The following is a 12,380-nucleotide window of genomic DNA, read 5'->3' as shown; positions in this document are numbered from 1 at the left end:
AGTGCATATTTGCATAACCTCCCCTCCACCCCAGACACCCACACACCCACATGCACACATACATACACAAACACACACAAACACAAATACACACAAACACAAAAGCCTGTTATCTGGAAGTCTTAATTATTGTTAGGTAACCATGCAGATGCCCCTTCAAAACTCATGTCCCCTGCATATGAATGTTTTCTGCTGAGTACTGTCTGTCCCTAAGACCATCTGCTCAAGATGATCTTCACTTCTTATCACATCTGACCTTCAGTCGGGGATTGGTTTATTCAGCTCCTGTATTTAGCTCCCGATCTGCAGCCCCAATGGCCACGTCTCCATACGGGTATCCCTGAAGCCTTTAAACTCCTAAATCTCTTCAATCCCCATTTATTTGCTCCCTCCCAAATGTAATGTCTATATTCCTCTCTAAGAAACATTTTGGACACAAAATTAAATTGAAGCATCTGTTTCCAAGGAAACCCCCGGAATGTTTTGTAACCAAATGAGAGAAGTCCTTGACAAAGGGAGGAGCGAAAGTCAAGTCCAAGTATTATTTCTCTCCTCAAATTGCGTGTTCGATACTGAGACATTTCCAGACAATCACAATTCCATTTCCAGGAAGAAGGGGAGGAAAAGGAGAGACTGCTCTTCAGCTCTCAGCTCGGAATGGAATATAACCTTCTAGATGCAATTTTACCTAATTTTGGAGAGGATACAAAATTCTACTGCTGATGTTATAAATAAAATATTTTTTGTTCTTTTGTTGTGTTTTCAGAATATATCTCCTTTTATTCCAACAGAGAAATGTCACACTTTTTATGATGCAGTACAGAAATGCCTGACCTCGATAATACAACACATTACTACATGGAAGATAATTCCAATTATCATCAAAACATTGACCACCAGGATCAAACATGTATCTGACTTCTAAAAGTCTAGCAGGCAATACCTGATTTGGAACATACCACGCCAATTGTGACCATTTTCTTTTTGCTTCTAAACATTGAGTTAAATAGAGATATCCTGATTTTTTTCTAAATTTAAGGTTTTTTTTTTAATTTCACTGTATCACTGTCACCCCGTTGTTTGTCGATTTATTTGAGTGGGCGCCAGTAACGTCTCTGTTACACACAGCCCTGAGATTTTAGCAGCCTCCTTTACTTGTCTTTCCCAAAGATTGGAGGCTCTTCTAGGGTCAGGGGAATGAGACCTATTGTTACTCTTTTTTGGCATATTGAATACGCCACAGGTAGCTTTCCCGGCTCTGTTGTGAGGGTGGGATACTCTCCGTTACTTGCTGGGCTCTCCGATAGGTATGTATATATCTTTTACTGTATTTGGGATATGAATATGCCACGGGGAGCTTTTCTGGCTCTCCCATGCGGGCAATAGACTCTCGGTAGCTTGTCAGGTTCTCCAAGAGGAAGAACTAGGCATTAGATGTCACGCGGCTGCATTGCAGCCATGCACTTCCGGTAGCTTGGTTTTATGGTCTTTGGATTTTAGATACATATAAATACATTTTATATATATATGCATATGCGTATGCATGCATATATCTGTGTGTATGTATATATGTATATGCACATGAATATACTGATTTATATCTGAAAAATGCAAAAACAAAGCTAAGTATAAGTATCACCTACAATTTTAATGTGTATAAAAAGTAGTAGGTTTATTACAGCTACTATTTAATAATAATTTTGTATATTACTCTCCCAACTATTATAATATATATTTATTAATCAATTTGCTCTATTAGATTGCTTTAAGATTAAAGGAGAAATCATAATCAGTATCCCTATTATTAAAATTCTTTCTGTGGAGTTGAAGATGTAAGAGCAAAATTATGAAGCTAGAGAGGGGTCGGAAACATTCAATGTGATTAGACTGAGCAATGATCTGATGCATTGCAGGGACTTACTGGACAGGAAGTATAAAGGGCCTGAAAGCAAAGGACATTGAGAGATCCAAGTGAGCTGCATCCTGTGGGTGTGAAGTGTTTAGCTGTGATGAAATGACGCAGATGGCGAATGAAACCTGGTCTTCTCTTCATTTGAAATGTATTAGCAAAATTGAAGATCACAATTAATACCCCTTGGAAAATTATGCTGTTAGTAATTTCTATACTGTGTGTGAGAAATGCATTTTGGATATTACCTACTTTTGTAATTGATATTTAATTTTCCTTCTGAGATTTTTCTACATGAGAGAGTTGGGTGATGTTTATGATTCAGCAATGATCGGATTTGTTCCTTGAATGGGAAATAATGGTGGGCACAAACTGCCCAGCTATAATGTTTGTGCCTGAAGCATTCCTCTCAATGTCCTTTCATTTTAAAAGATTATTTGGCTGCAGTTTCTTAGTGCACTATTTTGATAATTTTAGTTACTGGAATCTCTGAATAATCTGAATTCTCTCTAAATATTCTCTCTGAATAAATTAAATTTTTTGAATAAATGAAATATTTTCACTAGCCTTATAGTGCTTTAAAAAGCTATGATACCAGATATTAAGCATACTTTAGAATATGAGAATCAATTAATCTCTTAAAAGATATAGTAAGTTTGAAAATATGATTCATCAAAGAATATTTATCTAGAAACACATGGGGAAAAAAGTCATGAGCTTCAGTTTATCACCTTAATTTGATTTAAAAGTCAGAAAATCGTGATTCTTTTTTATATATAAACAAAATTTCAAAATACAATAGCTCATTGCTTATTTTTTTGTAGCAATATTTTAGGTAGTTATAGATGCTCCAGGGTAAAAACAAAAAGTTTTGATTGAAATTTTGTGTGCACTGTGGCAACATTTCTTTTTATTTTTTTTTAAATAGTGAATCACTGTGAGGTACAGTTACATACTTACAAACATTCATGTTTGCGTTTTAGTCATACAAGCAACATTTCTTATTTCATACTACTTTTCACTATGAGTAGATAAACCAACAGACAATGCCTCATGGATAAAATAAAGTTACATTAGAGCATTTTTAATTTCAACATAAAAATTAAACACCAACATCCAATTTATTCAAATTTCACATTAAACTTTCTATGATTTTTAACAAACATGCATGTTAAATGTACTAAATTTGAAAACAATTTGTATAGAAGTTATTTTATTTGGAATTATAGTTTCAAAGGTGTACATGATGATAAAGAATTTTACTTTATAATGTATGTGCATTTACTTAATCATCACTCAGTTAAATTAACAGTGAACAGTAATTTGGGCTTTTGCCTTTCATACGGCCGACCCGAGTTCAATTCCTCCACCACTCTCAGAGAGCTTGGCAAGCTACCCATGCGTATTGGATATGCCAAAAACAGTAACAATCAGTCTCTCAATGAGAGATGTTACTGGTGCCCGCTCGAACAAATCGATGAGCAACAGGGTGATAGTGACAGTGACAGTGACTATTATTTGAAGCTATAATAATATAAATTATGTATTCTGAGTTCTATAAAATTGTATAGAATTAATAGTATCTTTGGTTGGTAGCTGTTAAATTCTAATGTTAGATTTTATCTTTATTTCTAATTTTTTGAATAATAGTTGACAGGTGAATGATAGACGATAATTTATCTGAAAACACTATTTCCAGCTAGATTATTATTTATCTTAGACCCAGGTTTGATTTCTCTATCCCTCTCAGAGAGCCCGGCAAACTACCGAAAATATCCCACCCACACAGCAGAGCCTGGAAAGCTACCCTTGGGATATTCGATATGCCAAAAACTGTAACAAGTCTCACAATGGAGATGTTACTGGTGCTTGCTGGAGCAAATCGATTAGCAATGGGATGACAGTGCTACAGTGCTACTTTCAGAGAGAAATGAGACATAAACCAAGAAATTTATCCTGAAAAGTATAGGCAACAATCCAATGGTATAGGTAGAAAGACAAAAAGAGATTTTAAAAAGGTATGCTTAGAAATGACAATGGGAAGGAAAATTAAACAGTTTTCTATCCTAAATAATTTAGTTTATAGAGCTTTTGATATTTCCTATTATTCATCTCTGATAAATCATAATGCAGAAAATTTTCAAACTAAATTCCCAGGAATTGATTTTACATAGAAGTTTTCTATGAAGTGTATGAGCTGAACATTCTTTGAGAAATGCCAAGTTAAATGGAGACTGAATTACAAAAAGGAAAAAATGGAATGCTCATCAGCTTCCAGATTCTGTTGTTAGAAAAGTTAATTAAAATGTCAGATGGTTAGAAAGTGGGTGACAAGGATAATTATGTTGAAAAAGTAGTGAGCAAGAGAATGGAAAGGCAGTGAGGTGTACGAGGATGAATATTGGAACGAGTCAGTAGAACAAAGTTCCAGTCCTGACCTGAAATAAATAAGCTCAGAGATATTGTGGAAACCATTTAACAACTTTTTCCAATGTTTAAAAGAAAGAAACTTGGCTGAACAATTCCTAAGCCCCTCTCCCCCACCCTTTAAAAGTTATCTAGATGATCTCTCATTGTTAGAACAGCTCGTGAAATTGGAGGAATAGCTAATCAGTGAATTTCAGATCTACCGAAGTTAGGATGCTTATGTTATGGCAGAGAGAATTCCATAAGCATAACCAGGGTCAAGCCAAGGACAAGTGAATAACCAGAAAAGATGCCCTTGTGCCAAGGGGCAAGATTCCATTTTCTGCATTGCAGATAGCCCCAGGCTTCTCAGGGATTCTCTGTCCCACCATTTTCTTCTTATCCCATGAACACCACGGAGAGTGTGGGTCACCTGGGGAGCAACTGTGTCTTGTGGAGTGGGATTTTTAGCAGGGAAGTATAGCTGTAGTATCATCAGCATCATGTGTTTGATCTCTACAGATTTCCTCCTGTCCCTCTCACTGAAATAATCAGAGCACTGATACTGAGAGGGCTTATGCGCTGTGGGAACAGGATGGGACTATTAAGGACAAGCCCCAGTGAGAAACTTCGCAGGAGCACGGTAGATGCTCTACCACTCAGCCATGGTCCCAATCCATGGGGAGGCTTTAGCAACCTCTTGGGCCAGACACGGCCCTGGGGGTAAGGTCCTTGCTTGCTTGCAGCCCTGCATATGGTCCTTCGAGCACCTCTTGTGTGACCCAGTTTGCCTCCTTTCAACCCAAAAGAAATGATTTTGTTCTAAATTCTAAGAAAGTCTCTAATTTTGTGTCTTTGTAAAATTATTTACCGCCTTGCTGCCTAATAATACATTAAGTCTGTGATGGTCAGAGAAAAATACACCTAATTCTTTAGTTCAGAAGTCCTCATTCCAGTATCGAGACACACCGGTAGTAAAAGTAGAATGACACGACGCAGTGTTCAGTGTGGAAAGGTCAGCCGGTATGGGTGTACACTGGCCAAGGTTTTATAATAAATATTCTTTAAAATAGAGTATTTGTTTTCATGCAGTCATCACAAGTTGAGGCTCTGGGGACCTGCATTGAGCAAAACAGAAGCCAACCTCTGCCTGCAGGAAACTTTCTTTCTCGAAAGGGGATGGGAAAGGCGGGGTAGGGGGGAGGACAGTTATTGAAATCATGTATCAGGAGGAGGTGAAGGGCACTAGTTAAAAGTATGGTGGTGGCTGGGCTGGAGTGACAGTATAGCGGGGAGGGTGTCTGCCTTGCACACAGCTGACCCTGGTTCGATTCCCGGCTTCCCACATGATCCCCCAAGCAACATCAGGAATGATTCCTGAGTGCAGAGCCAGGAGTAACCCCTGAGCATCTCCGGTGTGACCCAGAAAGCAAAAAAAAAAAAAAGTTTGGTGGTATTGGAGAGTGCCAGGTGGTCAAGACCCTCTCATGGACCCTTTTAAGTGACCTTCTCACCACTCAAATGAGGCTGCTTTGTTCAGAGGCTTGAAAGGAAAATACTTTCGGTCTTTCAGAGGGAAATAGAGGAGGAAGACACTCCCGTGGCAGAAGGAAGCATGCACCATGTGTCTGGAAACGCAAGGGTGGAGCTCTAAGTCCAGTGGCTTTGGTGCCATCACTAGAAGGGTAAAGTCCGTGTGGCAGAAATGAGGAGTGGACATGTGCTCAGATGTGTCCCAGGGAGGGTCACTGGGTCACAGGCAGGAGGCACCACATAGAATCAGAATTTGACACATTATTCTAAGGCTTTTGGGGTGTCAAGGGAGATTTTCTGGAAAGAAGTAATGCCATGGAGCCATATACATCCTCTATAGTTGGCCTAAGTGATTTTCTCTGGATACTTTCAATTGGTCTGCGTTTACTATGTGTGTGTAGAAGTTGACAGTAGCCAGAGATGACTGAGTGAGTAAGGGCCACTTCAACAATTCACTGCCAAATGTCCATGAAGTGTGGGAGCCCTCAGAGAGACCCAAATTGTTCAGAGTGTAGAGAGATCTGGAAGGTTCTTTATTCGGGGGTTGGTGGGATTTTAACTAGGCCCAATCATGTAAATTATTTGTGAGGCATGTTTTGCTTAAAGAGCTCTTAGGAGAATCAAACATCTCTGCTCTCACTTCACACTAATTAAGCCTAAGAAATACACGTCATTGTTCTTCTCAATGTTCATTCAAGTGTCTATTTTCGGATTTTTGTTATAGGCAACCTTGTCCTATGCAAATATATAATTTAAGAAACATATAACAGTTAAATCTTATTGCACAAATGTCCATATATCTCTACCTTTTGATTTTTATTTTTGCATTTTTTTTCTCTCTATGGTAAACTATATTTACAGTGTCATGGTATTTAGGGTCTGGAGTGATAGTACAACGGGCAGGGCACTTGTCTTGCATGTGGTTAGCCTGAGTTATACCTCTGGCACTCCATAGATTCCCCTAAATACACAAGGAGTGCTCCCTGAGCACTAAGCCAGGAGCAAACCATGAGCACCTTTAAATAAATATGCCCCCCACCCATCCCCCACCCTGAGAAAACTTCCTGGAATTTTACTAAAGCATAAATGGGTAAAAAACATATCATTTATTTTTTTTTAACATTTTAAGGAGCTATGATTAAATTTTGAGAAATCATATCTTGGCTGTTTATGTTCCAACAGCAATATCAGAGAAAATGTACCCCCCAAAAGAGCATGTGTTTTGAAATATGTGACTCTCTTACTCTTTGTCATTTTACTATAGTTAATATATGATTTTACAGATGACTAAAACAGAGATAAATATTCTATTTTACATCAAAATACTCATTTTATGACTTAAATAGAAACACTAATGCAATAGAACTATCTGTTCTAATGTTTCAAATGATTTGTTCATTCACTAACAACATATACTTGTGTGAATTGTTGGTACTACAGTTACATGACAAGGCCATTCATTACTGAATATTGCCTTTATTCTTTTAGGGTCTGTTTAATATCTGTGCAGTTCTGAAACAAGAATGGCCATGGGGAGTTTTAATTTAGAACTTCCTTTTTTCAGTAAAAGCATAAAGTTAGCATAAAGGTGTGTTGAGGTATAAATTAGAATAAATATTGAAAATAAAATCACCGTGATCCATCATTCCCGTAAGTGGCCGTCAGTTTCCAGTTTCCATTTGATCCATCTTACCTCTTCTTATTCTTGTACCACTGCTGTAGAAAAGATGATCAGATTATTTTTCACATCACTTAAAAGCTGCTTGTAGAAGGAGGGAAAATGAGTAAGCAAAGCACAGGACATTTCTAGAATCGTGAAATTACTCTGGATGATATTGTAATGTTGGATACATAGCATGCTTTTCCAGACCCACAGAATATAAAATCCTGTGAACTGATCCTGGTGTACACTGTGGACTGTGGGTGATAATGATGCGCTAGTGCTGATTCACCAACAGGGAGAATTGGACCTTTATGCCAGGAAGCGGTAAATACAGAGAGAGCTGGAGAGAACAGTAACTTGTACTTAGTTTCCTTTGAACCTTAAACTACTGCATAATGCATAGTAGCCAAGGCCCAAAATATTATCTAAATGTACAGCTACTAAAAGTGATACTGGCACATCCATATACTGTATTATAATTTAGCCATAAAAATGAATAAAATATATGTATACCCAACAATAAAGACGAACTTTGTAAACACACTGAGTGAATTAATCTAATCACAAAAGACTGCGTATTATGCATATTTTCTTTATAGGAAATGCCCAGAATAGTCAACACTACTGAAAATAGGGTAGAAACTCTCAAAGGCTGGCAGTTCCATGAGAGGGGTGCACATATCAATGGAGAATAGCTGCTTAATTGGCACAGAGGAACTTCGGAGAGGGGATTAGTGCTTAGGGCTTACTCCTAGCTCTGTGCCCAGGGGTCACTGGCAGACGTGTTCAAGGGATCAGATGCCGCTCTCAGGTGGCAGCAGGGTGAGCCGCGTGCACAGCTCCCCCCTTGGACTATTTCTCTGACCTTGTTCAGGGCTTCTTTTAGGGGATAACAATGCTCTTAAATTAGACTGATAATTCGTTGTATAGCTCTGTTAAATATACTAGAAAAAAATTAAACATCATGATTTAAGTGGCTGAGTTGTATGGTATCTGAAGTATAGCAGGGTAATTGTAAGGTTCGTGAGGAAATAATTCTTAATTGAGTCATTAAAGTTTTAGGAAAAAAACTTTTAGAAGTACTCTAAAAATAAAGTTTTTTTTTTCAAGAGTATATGATGACATGCATGAACAAGTATGTACAGGTTCATTTATGTCAATAGTCATTCAGCAATTGAAAATGATATTTTACCTGCATAAATAAGCTTTGGGAAAGTAATTGGATCATATATTTCTTTTAAGCATCTAAAATATAGAGGACTATAATTCGCTGAAATGTACTGTTCAGAAGCTGGAAGTGGGACGGATACCAAGTAATGGTTCAAGCATTTTTTCCCAGTTGGTTTTGTCTGAGAGCAAATTAAAAACCCTTATCTCCCCATATAAATGTTGCAGTGCAATTATCAATAAACCATCTAGATATCATTAAGCACATAATGCTCTCATTTGTCTGAAAAAAAAGTTTGACATTACTAATATTAATGGTAACTTTGTGATAAGAGTATAAAATAAAAATCTATCGGCAAAACATTTCATTTTGTTTTGAAGATAATCATAAGAATTACATGTTTATCATTTGTCATATTGCTAGAAATTGCTGATAAACATGCAAACATTGAACAATATTAGAAAATCGTTATTAATAAACTTATTATTTTTATTTTTTTATTGAATCACAGTGATACACACATTTACAAAGTTCTTCATGATTTGGTTTCAGTTATACAATATTCCAGCACCCGTTCCTTCACCAGTATACTCTCCCACCACTCCTCCAGTTTCTCTTCCCCCTGCCGCTTGCATCTGTGGCAGGCACTCTCTCTGTCTCTCTGTTTCTGCCTCTCTGTCTCTCTGTCTTTGTCTCTATCTCTGTCTTTCTCTCTCTTGTCTCTCTGTCTTGGGCTTTAGATTTTTCAATACAGATACACCTTTCAACATAGTATATCCTTTTTCCTATTTTCAACATTCAGTTCCTGTCCAAAATGATCATTATCAAATATTGTTTTCATGTTTGTCCCTTCTATCCTAAATTCTTTACCCCCCCTCCACACACACAAACACACACACACACACACTTTTTTTTTTCCTTCTTAAAGCGATTTATTCAGGAACCTCCCCATCTAGCTAGGCAGCTTCCCCCCCTTTTTATCCCTCTTGCTGCTGGTTATGCCCAAGTGTCTGCAGCTGATAGGCTAGTTACACCCCGTGGGCGTGGCAGGACATCCTGTTTCCTTATTAGGAGTTGTTTATGAAGCACAGAAGCAATAACAGAAAACAGATGCCATCTGTGAGGCGTGGTCTCGTCCCGTGGAGGCTCTCCACAGATCCCCCTTTTTGTTTTAGAACAGCAAGTCTGCATAGCGACCTCGGCCCCCTTGGCCTTACCTGTCATTGGGAGCCCTCTCGCTTGTAGGTCCCTGTCTTAGGTTGGTCCAAGGGTCAGGTGGGGTATGATGCACCCTTTCAAACTCCTCAACTACAGGAGGTCCCCTGCAGTTAAGGGCTCTCAGCTGCATAATACTTTTTGCTACATCTGGCTAGACCTGATTGTTCTGAGCGAGATTATTGTTTCAGAGATGCAAGCCAAAGCTGCTGGGATTGCTGTGCTTCCAGGGCAGCCTGTAAATACAATGCCTTTGTATGTAGTTGTTCTTGCCACATTCTGCACAGACACCAGGCAAAAACCAGAGCAGCGAGAAGCAGTAAGGGTAGTACTGCTCCCACCCCCGCCCACTCTTTGAAGAAATGGAGGGGAGGACATGTGCCTGCCCTGTAGAGTTGCCTTGACACACACACTCTTACAGCAAGCTTCCATCCATTGACTTGTCTTCTTGGCCCCTATTTACCATGGCCTTGGATATTAGTCTAATTACCATAGATAGATAGATAGATAGATAGATAGATAGATAGATAGATAGATAGATAGATAGACATCTCATTATATATTACTTTCATTATATATATTTCACTATACATGCATATACATGTAAATACACATATAATTTATATCACACAAATGAGTGAAGTCATTCTATATCTGTCCGTCTCCTTCACTCTTATTTCACTCAACATGATACTCTCTGTTACCATGATTTCATGATTTCATTCTTAATGGCAGCATAGTATTCCATTGTGTAGATGTACCAATATTTCTTTCTTTTTTTTTTTGGTACCAATATTCCTTTAATCAATCATCTGTTCTCAGTTACTCAGGTAGTTTCCTGGCTATTGTGAATAGTGCTAAAATTAACATAGAAGTACAGATTTCATTTCCAATGTGTGTTTTGGGGCCCCAATGGTATATACTGAAAAGTGGTATTTCAGGGTCATATGGAAGCTCAATTTCTAGCTTTTTGAAGAATGTCTATATTGTTTTCCCAATAGGCTGGATCAGTTGGTATTACCAACAACAAAGAAAAGTTACTCTCTCCTCACATCTATGCCAGCACTGGTTGCTCTTGTTCTTTTGGATTGTGCCAGACTCAGTGGAGTGAGATGGTATTTCATTACTATTCTGATTTGCATCTCCCTGATGATTATTGATATAGAGCATTTTTTCATATGCCTTTGGTCATTTGTATTTATCCTATGAGAACGTTTCTGTTCATTTATTCTCCCATTTTTTGATGGGATTGGATATTTTTCTCTTGTAAAGTTCTACCAGTGCCTTATATATTTCGGATATTAACCCTTATCAGATGGGTACTGGGTAAATATTTTTTCCCAGTCTGTGAATTGTATTTGTATCTTGGTCACTATTTCATTGAGGTGCAGAAGCATTTTAGTTTAATGAAGTCCCATTTGTTTATCTTTGCTTACACTTGCTTGGTCAGTGGTGTTTCGTCTTTGAAGATGTCTTTAGCTTCAATGACGTAGAGGATTTTGACCACATTTTCCTCCATGTATCTTATGGATTCAGTAGACTTAAAGAATATTACTTTTCCATAAGCTCTATTCTAAGTTATAATGATGAAAAGTTTCTAATTTTTTAAAGATTTTGCATCAACTATAATTATTTGTATCATTCATAACTGCTTCCTTGCATATACTCTATTAGGATGATCACCCCAAAATTCTCCTGCTGGGATGCTTTAAAATTGAATGACTTCTGCAAATAAATCGACTTCTGTTTATCTTTTAGTGTTAAATTGGTGTCCGTTTATAATGACTAGTAGTCTTTGGTTTTGTTTTGATCTTTTGGGGACCACACTCTCAGAGATTATTTCTGGCTTGCTCTGTGCTCAGGAGTCATAACTGGTGGTGCATGGGAGACCATTTAAGATATGGTGCCTGGGTTCTAAATGGTCAGCCACATGGGAGCACACACTTTGCCACTGAGCTCTCTGGTCCACACAGTGATCATTCCAAAGCAGTGTTTAAGTTGAAGTTCTATCGAGTCTTGTTTTCAAGCCTGTGTGTCTCACGTTCTTTCCTTCTCCAACCAACAAAGTTATAACCATGAATGAAATTCCCAACACATAATTCCTTGGTCCACAGTGTTCTCACTAACTCAGCACTTTCAGCCAAGTAAAAAATGTGTAAACCACTTCCCAGGCTCAATTAATCTACTTCGGGAATTAGTATCATATATCTTCCTCTGGGGAAGGAGATTTGGGCTTTGCTTGGCACTGCTTAGGAGATACTCTTGTTTCTATGCTCATGGATCACTCCTGGTAGTGATCTAGGGTTCATCTGTAGTACCTGGTCAGCCACGTGTAAGACCAGAACATTACCCCCTCTACTCTCTCTCTCATACCCTTCATTTATTTCTTTGAAATGTTTTCACTCTTTAGCTTAACAATTATTTGCTCATACATAATAAAATGTTTCTTATTAACATGAACTGTATTTCTACAATGCTAGAAATTA

Source organism: Sorex araneus, chromosome 7 (genome assembly GCF_027595985.1).
Source record: "Sorex araneus isolate mSorAra2 chromosome 7, mSorAra2.pri, whole genome shotgun sequence".
Taxonomy (NCBI): domain Eukaryota; kingdom Metazoa; phylum Chordata; class Mammalia; order Eulipotyphla; family Soricidae; genus Sorex; species Sorex araneus.
This window is presented reverse-complemented; position numbering follows the sequence as displayed.